We start from the raw sequence: 9,649 nt of genomic DNA on the forward strand, positions 1-9,649 counted from the left end.
TTACTGGGCCTGCTCAAGCAAAATTGATGAGCAATGGGAGGACAGTGACAGATGTAATTAAAAAAGCTATGGCAGCTCAAGGAAGAGAGGCTGGAGTGGCACATTTAGGTGAGGGAAACATGGCCTCTATGGGATCTCAGAAAAGGGAGGAAGAAGGTTTAGATTAAATCCACGTTTTTGTCCACACGCCTGTGGCCCTGAATTCTCCCTGCTCTCCACAGGGTTGTAGGTTGCCTATGCAGTGTGTGACCAGGACTCAGAGGCAGAGGGTGAGCACTCCTGGCACGAGGGGCCATGAAGAGGCCATTATGAGCAGGAAGTGCAGGTAGAAGGAGCAGGAAGTGACATCTCTGCCATGAGCAAGCAAAATAGAATTTGGAACCCTGGTCAAAAGGCACTCATGTTCTAGAAACGGCAGTTTGCTTGGTTCACGTGCTGGTGAAGGAGAGACACAGCTATGTTGTGCTGCTGGCATCGATCCCCAGACTGTGGCCGAAAAAGCCATAAGGGGAACATCGTGAAGAGATTTAGAGAGTGGGTGAGGACCCACCGCAGACCTGTCCAACCTCTACCCCAGAGGTCATCAAGGGTAAGGAACACAGGCAGGGCAAGACAGTCCAGGACACAACACGGATGCCCAAGAGGCACTCCCAAATGCCTCCCCAATGTGTGTGACTGTGTGTTTGTGTTTGTATGTGTGTGTGTGTGTATTCTTGAGTATGTATGTATGTGTATGTCTCTGCATACATTTGTGTGGGAAGGGCTTCCCTGAGAGTGGCTTGGTCTAAGTCACACTCAGAGCCAGTCTTCCTGCTGGGTCAGCGAGTATTGGATGGAGCCCTTTAGCCAAAATTGATCTTCACCTCCAAATGTATTTGGTTTGTCCCCTAAGGATCCATGTACTGGTCTGCAGGGTTCTGAGGGCCAGTCAAGAGGACTGAGCAGTGATGATGACAGTGTATAGTGCTCAGATTATAGACGAAAGATTCCTCAGGGGAACACAGAGAAAAGACACGGGAATTGGGTGAGGATTCATTGCAAGTCCTGCCCAATATCTGCCCCAGAGGCCATCCAGGGTAACTAACACAAGGCAGCACAGAGAGGACTGGCCAGTCCCGGATAAAATTCTGATGCAGAATGGGCACACTAAACCCCTCACCAAGTCTTTGTGCATGGGAGGTGTGTTTAGCTTTGTGTGTGAGAGAGATTGAGGTTGTGTGTGTGTGGGGGAGATTCATGGAAGGGGGCTACCCTAAGTAGTAGGGTGGGTCAAATTCACAAGCCAGAGACAGTCCTGTTAGTGGGTTGGGGTTTCTTGGATGGTGCCCTTCAGACAAGACTGTTCTTCAATGTGTAAATCATGGTCATCCCTGACGGCCCCTTTACAAGTCACTAGGGGTCTTGGGGACATAGCAGCAATGATGACAGTGTACAGGGTGTGAATGCTCAAGTTCTGCTGCTCTGTCTTATCAGCGCTACAGACAGACAAAAGACGAGCTGGTCAGTGAGGACACCCAGTAGCTGTCCTTCGATGTCGGCGAGGTGTTGGCCAGCAATGAGGAGATCCGGCAGTGGTGCGGGGTGGTTTGGGTCGAAGAGAGGTGTGCCAAACGTGGAGTCCAAGTTGGCGAGGGAGAGCCTTCTCATGAGATAAGAGCATACCCACTGTACAGTGCATTGATGGTGCATCGGGCACAAGATTCAGAGGACATCATGGAGGACGGTCAGAGACAAGGATGGGTGTGTCTGGGCATATGCACACGAGGCTGGGGGGAGGTCACAACCAGAGGCATCCCAGGATCTATGTTCCAGTGATCAGTCTCAGGCCACTGAGCCCGAGTGGGCGGGAGGAGACATCCTGTAGTAGACTGTGGGCTTGACGCACTGTAGGTTGCAGGATGGGATTTGAACTTGAGAAAGCATTTGAAAGAGGGCATATGGGTAATTTCCTTCTGCTATCTCATATCCTGTTCCTTCTCTCCAATTAGAACCGGCTCTTCTTCCTGCATCTCTCCCACCAAAGGAACCGTGTGGAAATGGAGAAGCCAGAGGAAGTCACAACCCTGTCGCTGATGTGTCACCTGCAGCAATGGATCCAGTGTCCTACAGCATCATCAGTGAAGATGGATCCCAGGTCATGGCGTTGCTGTATGTGCAGCCTAACTTGAACACAGTTTAGGTCCTGGAGAGGTGGGCCCAATGACACCTTAGACTGAGCCAGCAGCACTGATCCCCCAAGCAGAGCACAAGCTGGGCTGGACACTCTCTGCAGACCCAGAGCGTACTGGCTTATCTATGACTTCATTGTATTGTCAGATGTAGTTTTTGAGTTTTATCATTTTATTTTATATTTAAATAAAATTTGTTTTTTTTATTGTGAATGGCATGGTCCCTGGATATGAGCAGAATTCTAGCAATGCTTTGAAATCATCATTCAATATGTTTGACGAACATTTCACAGCCCCTTAGAATCTTCTCGTTGAAGATCTCTTCCCCATCCTCTCTCTGCCAGTCCCTAAAACCAGCAATCTGTTTTGATTCCCTGTCTCCTTACCTATTCTTCATACCTCCCACCTTGATAATACAAAATGGATAACTGTGGTGTCTCAAACAGCAATTTGGTTGAACTGAGAGATTTGGGGGTTGCAATTTTTAAAAATATACCTCAAATTTAAAGACCTAGATGGAGCAGATATATGTGAATATGAAATTTTTCTAATGAAACATATAATGTCAGCAGTGCACCTTTATTATAGCATGACACTAGAGCCAGAAGCATAAGCTGGCTCATTAAGCGCCCAGTCAAAATCAAAAGAAAATCAATTGAGAAGACAATGGGAAACCAGAGTTATCCTGACAACCCATGGGTTGTATCCCACTTTCCTCACCCTATGCCAACTGAAGATTGAGGAAGGGGCCCATGGGCAGGATACTCAGCGTAGACTAAGTCTAACTTCAAGGAGAGACAACAGCTTTCCTCTGCTGATGACTCAACAAGGTGAGTGTAGCCAAACGACATCACTATGCTTTTTGGAATAACAGAAACAATGCCATTCTAGGACATTCTGACCTCCTATGTATGAGTTATGTACCAAAGCTTCTTTAACCAGTCATCTGTTCTAGGGCACTTGGGTTGTTTCCAGATTTTGGCTATTGTGAACAGTGCTGCCGTGAACATATAGGTACAGATGTCATTTCTACTGTGCTTTTTTGCATCCTTGGTATATATTCCCAGAAATGGTATTGGGGGGTCATATGGAAGTTCAATTTCTAGTTTTTGAAGAACTGTCCATATTGCTTTCCAGAAAGCTGGACTAGTGGGCATTCCCCCCACCAGTGATAGAGTGTCCCTTTCCCCCCACATCCATGTCAGTCCTGGTTGCTTTTTTTCTTTTGAATGTGTGCCAGTCTCTGTGGTGTGAGATGTTCTCTCATGTAGTTTTGGTTTGCATCTCCCTGATGGCTTGCGATGTGGAGCATTTTCTCATGTTCCTTTAGGCCAGTTGTATTTCTTTTTTGAGGGGGACTTCTGTTCATTTCTTCTCCCCATTTTTTGATGGAGTTGGAGGTTTTTTTTCTTGTACAATTCTACTTGTGTCTTGCATATTCTTGATATTAATCCTTTATCAGATGGGTATTGGGTAAATATTCTTTCCCATTCTGTCATTCTGTGGGCTCTTTCTGTATTTTGTTCACTGTTTCCTTTGAAATACAGAAGCCTCTTAGTTTGATGTAGTCCCATTTGTTTATATTTGCTTCCACTTGTATAGTCAGTGCTGTTTCATCCTTAAAGATGATGTTTTTAGCTCCAATGCTGTGGAGAGTTCTGCCTACATTTTCCTCTATGTACCTTATGGATTCATGTCTGATATTGAGAACATTAATCCACTTTGAGCTGACTCTTGCGTCTGGCATTAGACAGAGGTAGGAGTTCATTTTTTTGCAGGTAGCTATCCAGTTTTCCCAGCACCACTTGTTGAAGAGGCCTTCCTTGTTCCACTTCACATTTCTTGCTCCTTTGTCAAAGAATAAATTGTCAAGTATTTGGGGGTCTGTGACAGAATATTCTACTGTGTTCCCTTGGTCTGCCTGTCTGTTTCTAGCTCAGTACCTTGCTGTCTTAATTACTACTGCTTTCTAGTACAGTTTGAAGCAGAGGAGGTTGATGCCACCCATCTTCTTTTTTCCCAAGGAGTGTCTTAGCTATTCATGGGGGTCCATTGTTTCATATACATTTCAGGAGTGTTTTGTCTATTTCTTTGAAAAATGTCATGGGTATCCTGATAGGGACCGCATTGAATTTGTATAGTGATTTGGGCAGTATTGCCATTTTGATAATGTTAATCCTCCCAATCCATGAGGAGGGGATGTGTTTCCATTTCCTAGTGTCCTATTTTATTTCTTGAAGTAGTGTTTTGTAATTTTCCTTGTATAGGTCCTTCACCTCCTTGGTTAAGCTGATTACAAGGTACTTGATTTTTTGAGGTACTATTTCGAACGGGTTTTTTTTTAATGTCTATTTCTTCTCTTTTGTTATTTGTATATAAGAAAGCCATGGCCTTTTGACACCCGTTCTTTCTTCAAGTTGACTTTTCTAGGGTTTCTCCCATGCTGCCCACGTAGGGCTGTCTACCTAAGTAAGAGATCAATTTTAGGGTGGCTACTAAGGAGGTAGTATTGGGATTGATATATGGTGCTCTTTGAAATTGTTGTGTTGGGGCCTCTGTTCCTGGTGGAACTGATGGGAGTCCAGTCTTCCCTATTCTGCGCTGGTGCTAGGAAGGTCTTATCAGGCCTTAAAGAATGTGCTCACAAGGTGGGCCCTGATCACCTTAGAACTAGTTTGTTTTATTACTTCCCAGGAATTTATTGCCATAGGGGCCCTCCCCAATCTACTTGCCTGCCTCAATGACACAATGTAAATTTTATTGGTCTAAAGAACTTCCATAGTGACACTGATGACATCACAGACAAGAGGAGCCAAACTTACACAATGCTGTCATGAGTGTACTGATAATGCAAGGTTTCAGACTTCAAGGTCCCAGGGGGATAGCAGGAGAGAAGGAGTCAAAGGATGGAGAGATACTAAAGGGACTGGGGTGGCAGGACATGGTCAGACCCAAGCCCAAAGACCTCTATTGGTCTCTTTGGCAGTTAGTTCTAAACTCGGGACTCAGAAGAGCAAAAACTGGGGACCCTAGCACTCTCTGTGAGAGTTAAACTCAGAAAATTCCTTTTGGAAACAAACTTATTGCAGAACTCTTGAGGCAGGCTGTGACTTCATTCAAATTATCATGAGGCACTGCCATAAATAATTGGGGGAAGGAAGTCTCAGCTCTTCAATGACTTGGGACATGGACTTTCTAGTGACTCTTGGTAGCTTTTGTCTCATAGATGAGCTGATTGCATGTCAGTTTTATTCCTAGGAACAGAACAGTTAGAGAAAGAGAGAAATAGAGAATTAAGAGTGTGGTGGGGGAGGGGTTGAGAGATAAAAAGATGAACTACTGAGATAGTTAGACATAGACACAGGAAGATATAGCAACATATAGGAATATAATGATATACAAATAAAACAAAAATCAATAAAAAATACATTTAAAGAGTTGAGTGGAGCTGGAGCAATATCACCGTGGGTAGGGCATTTGCCTTGCACGTGGCCAAGCCAGGTTCGACTCCCAGCATCCCATATGGTCCCCCCGCACCGCCAGGAGGAATTTCTGAGAGCAGAGCCATGAGGAACCCCTGAGCATTGCTGGGTGTGTCCCAAAGCAGTAATAATACTACTACTAATAATAATATAATAATAATAATAATATAAATTTAAGTAGAGACAGAGGGACAAAGACATCTATCATAGGTTAGGTGCTTTCCTTGCACATACTTAACAGCACTCACCAAAGTAAACTCAAAGTGGATTAACAATATATAGATTATAAAAGAATCTACTTGGTAATATGAAGAAAACAGCCCAGAACATTGACTACTGAGGTGTCCTCAATAAGAAGACCACAGTGGCATACATACACAACAAAATGAGAAACAAACCAGTGGAACTACTTCAAATTAAAATGTCTTCTGCATTGCAAAAGAAACTCCAACCATAATAAAAAAAAAAAGACATCCAGTTAAGGAGGAGAAAACATTTGAACACAATTCATCAGATTAGGGCTTATAATCAAGATCTATAAAGCACTCACAAAATTCAAAGCAGAGAAAATTCAGTTACCCCATGCACCAGCAGGGTGAGGATGTGAACAGAGATGTTTCCAAAGAATACATATGGATGGTCATCAGGCATATGAAAAAATGTAATCATCACTTAGGATTAAGGAAATGCAAATTGAAAATATTGAGATACCATCTCACAATAGTGAAATAGCACGTATCAAAAAGTCTGGAACCACCGTTTTCGGTGGGGCTGTGGTTCAAAAGAAACCTTCTTCCGCTTTTGGTAGGATTGATTGAGCCTCTTCTGGAAAGATACAGAGATCTCAACGAAAAAAATGAAAACAAAAGAAAAACATAAAAAAGGAAGAAAGAATAAAGATAATAAAATGTATATGAAGAAATGCCCTGTGTCGCTTCTAACAGAAAAATGCAAATAAAAACAACAATAAGGTAACTAAACAATGTTTCATTCCAGGGACACGTGCACAGATCACAAATAACAAAATCAACCAGTGTTGGTGAAGATATGGAAAAAACAAGACCCTCATTGACTGTTGGGGGGAATGTCAACTGGTCTAGCTATTTTTGAAAACTATATGAACGCTTCTCAAAAAAACAAGAAACTGGGGAAATGATTGCAGTCAATGGAGTCTGGTGGAGGGTGTGGTGCAGAAACTTTTATGTATGTAAGTATAAAACGAATGGTTTTGTTAATTATGGTGCTTAAAACGTTTATAAAAAGAAGATATTGGTGGGCCGGAGCAATAGAACAATGGGTAGGGTGTTTGCCTTGCGTGCTGCTGACCCAGGTTCAGTCCCTGGAATCCCATATGGTCCCTCAAGCACTGCTAGGAGTAATTCCTGATCACAGAGCCAGTAGTAACCCCTGAGCATCACTGGGTGTGACCCAAAAAACAAGTATATATATATATATATATATGAATATATAGGAAATAAATGGCTGTTTTGCACCCACAAACTAGAAATAAAACAATAATTAACTCTAAGAAAAAGAAAATAGCCAGAGTGGTATTATAGAGGGCAGGAACAGTTGCCAGGCATGCTGCAGACACAGAGCCCTGCCAGGAGTTACCCATCCCAGTAGACAGAGCCAGACATAAGCTGTGAGCATTTCTGGGTGTGACAATACCAAAAACAAAAAATCACACAGGGAAGGGAACAAAAGAATCAACAATGCACACTGCATATGTATAGATAAGTACTACAGGACTTATCTATCAGTGATAGTTACATAGCTAGGATATATACACAGGCAGTATGGACTTTACCAAAACTGCACTGTTGCTGTGCAAAGAAGAAAAGATAAAATTGTGGTGTCTTGTCTTATATACCTCTATGTGTCACTATGTCTGCATAAGTATTTGCTGTAGCGGAAAAAATTGTGTGAGAACAAATTATTAATTTTAGGCCCCAAACGATTCTGAAGTCTTCCTTCATAAGGCAGTGAGGAATAGAGTGCCAACATGCTTTTCCCCAGAGTGCCCAGTTCTTGGGGATTTCCAAAATTGTGGAGGTTGTGATCTGAACTAGTACATGAACCTGGGTCTACATATTGAGGACAACATAAGAGACTGAGGAAATACAGAAACCCAACTATGGTTTGTGTCCTCAATCTCTGTTGCTCTGCCCTCTGAGAATTACCTATGGAAGGAGAGGAGACCTCACCTAACTCCTCTCTATAAGTTGGAGGATATACTGGGGGAAACTGAATATACATAGGCCACTGGCAATATTTTCTTCCCTTGAACCTTCATCCAGTATTCACTGTGCTGCCCGTCCTGGAATGCCTTGAGGTTCTCTGGACAGAGGGCAGACTATGCCTTTCCAGGACTCGGCTTCTACCTGTCTCGGAGAATCAGAGCAACTGGTCATCATGACTGGATACAAGTTAGCAAGAACAAAGATACAAGTCAGGAGTCCTCATTTAAAGTCCAGACAGAGACAAATGCCCTGGACCTCACATTGCAGGAAAACAGACGCAAAATGAGAATCTGAGACACCTTTTATGGTTCCTCCACATGTCCTAATTTCCTCAGTCATTCTGGGCCCCAGGACTCCAAACAATTTATTTTGCTTTCTTTTTTTTTTTTTCTGGTCCTCCACTAGCCAAAATTGGGGCAATACAAGCAGAAAAAAACACATCATGGAGAGAACAAAAGGGAATGCCCTGCCATAGAGGCGGTAGGATGCGGGGGGGGGGGGGGGGGGGAGGGACACTAGGATCAGTGGTGGTGATCAGAATGGGCACTGGTGGAGTGATGGCTATTCGATCATTGTATAACTGAAACCCAAGCACAAAACTTTGTAAGCCTACAACTGTAACTCATGGTGTTTCACTAAAAAAAATTTATAATATATAAATAAATAAAATTTGAAACTTGCAAAAAAACTCAAAAAACCACATCATGGTCATTCTAGATTCTCCCTCAATCCCACTCAAAATTGGTTTTTCATTGGTTTTTCCTGACTTACTTAATGAATTGCTGACTGGCAGGAGGGGTTGGAGATTCTCTATCCCCAGTTATTGTGTCCCAGCATGTTCCTTGAATGAGGATCCTTTTGGCCTGCCATCAAGATGTACATATTGAAGAACCTATCTGGAATAAGACAAGAGAAGAGAAGGATGGAGAGTACATCACTAGAATTAATTAAAAGAGGAAAGAAGAATAAGAGTATATGACTTGCCCAAATAATTAACTGTGGGAGACACACACGGATTAACTGAGAAGGGGTCGGATATTATTGGAGCAGGGGAATGGGGCTGAAGAGAGTGGAAAACATAGAAACTCATGCAAAATCTTCCAACCCCTGGGAATGAACACTTATTTCTTTGGCTGTAATTTGCAAAAGATATTCTTTTCGAAGTATATCCACCCACTGAGAGAGCACTGTGTGTGTCTAAACTGTGTGAGGAGGTAGCAGGAGCTTGAAAATTGTGGCAAGAATGACCTACACAACAAGGCAGCTTTTGCACTTGATTCTAACATTAACTTTGCATTATGAAAAGGTAAGGACCACATGGGAACCATAGTCGAATTCGCCCCTCATATGGAGTGTCAAAGGAACATTAAGATCATAGATTTCCCTGCATCCAGGGTAGATACAGTCATGCCTGCATGGTGCACTGAGGCATTAGTCTCATCAGATTCTGTGTATTCGCTGAGAGGAAAATTCCCGCTGGGCTACAGACAACAAGATTATTTGAAGGAACAACTTCAATTGCCCTAGTCCAGTTCTGCTGCCAATCATGCCAGTCAAACGTTTCTCAGAGTGGATGGATAGAGAAAACACTTCTTTAGGATTGTGGCTGAAACTTAGGAGATGGTGATCTCAAAACCTTGAGATACAGAGTCTCTCAGGATTCCAAAATATGATCCTATCCGAATGATCCTGCAAGTCAGTGTTGGAATATCTAGGAAACAATAATCAAAACTTGAGTGGGCATGAATCGCAGGTC

Source organism: Sorex fumeus, unplaced genomic scaffold, assembly GCF_029834395.1.
Source record: "Sorex fumeus unplaced genomic scaffold, SorFum_2.1 ptg000044l, whole genome shotgun sequence".
Classification (NCBI taxonomy): Eukaryota; Metazoa; Chordata; class Mammalia; order Eulipotyphla; family Soricidae; genus Sorex; species Sorex fumeus.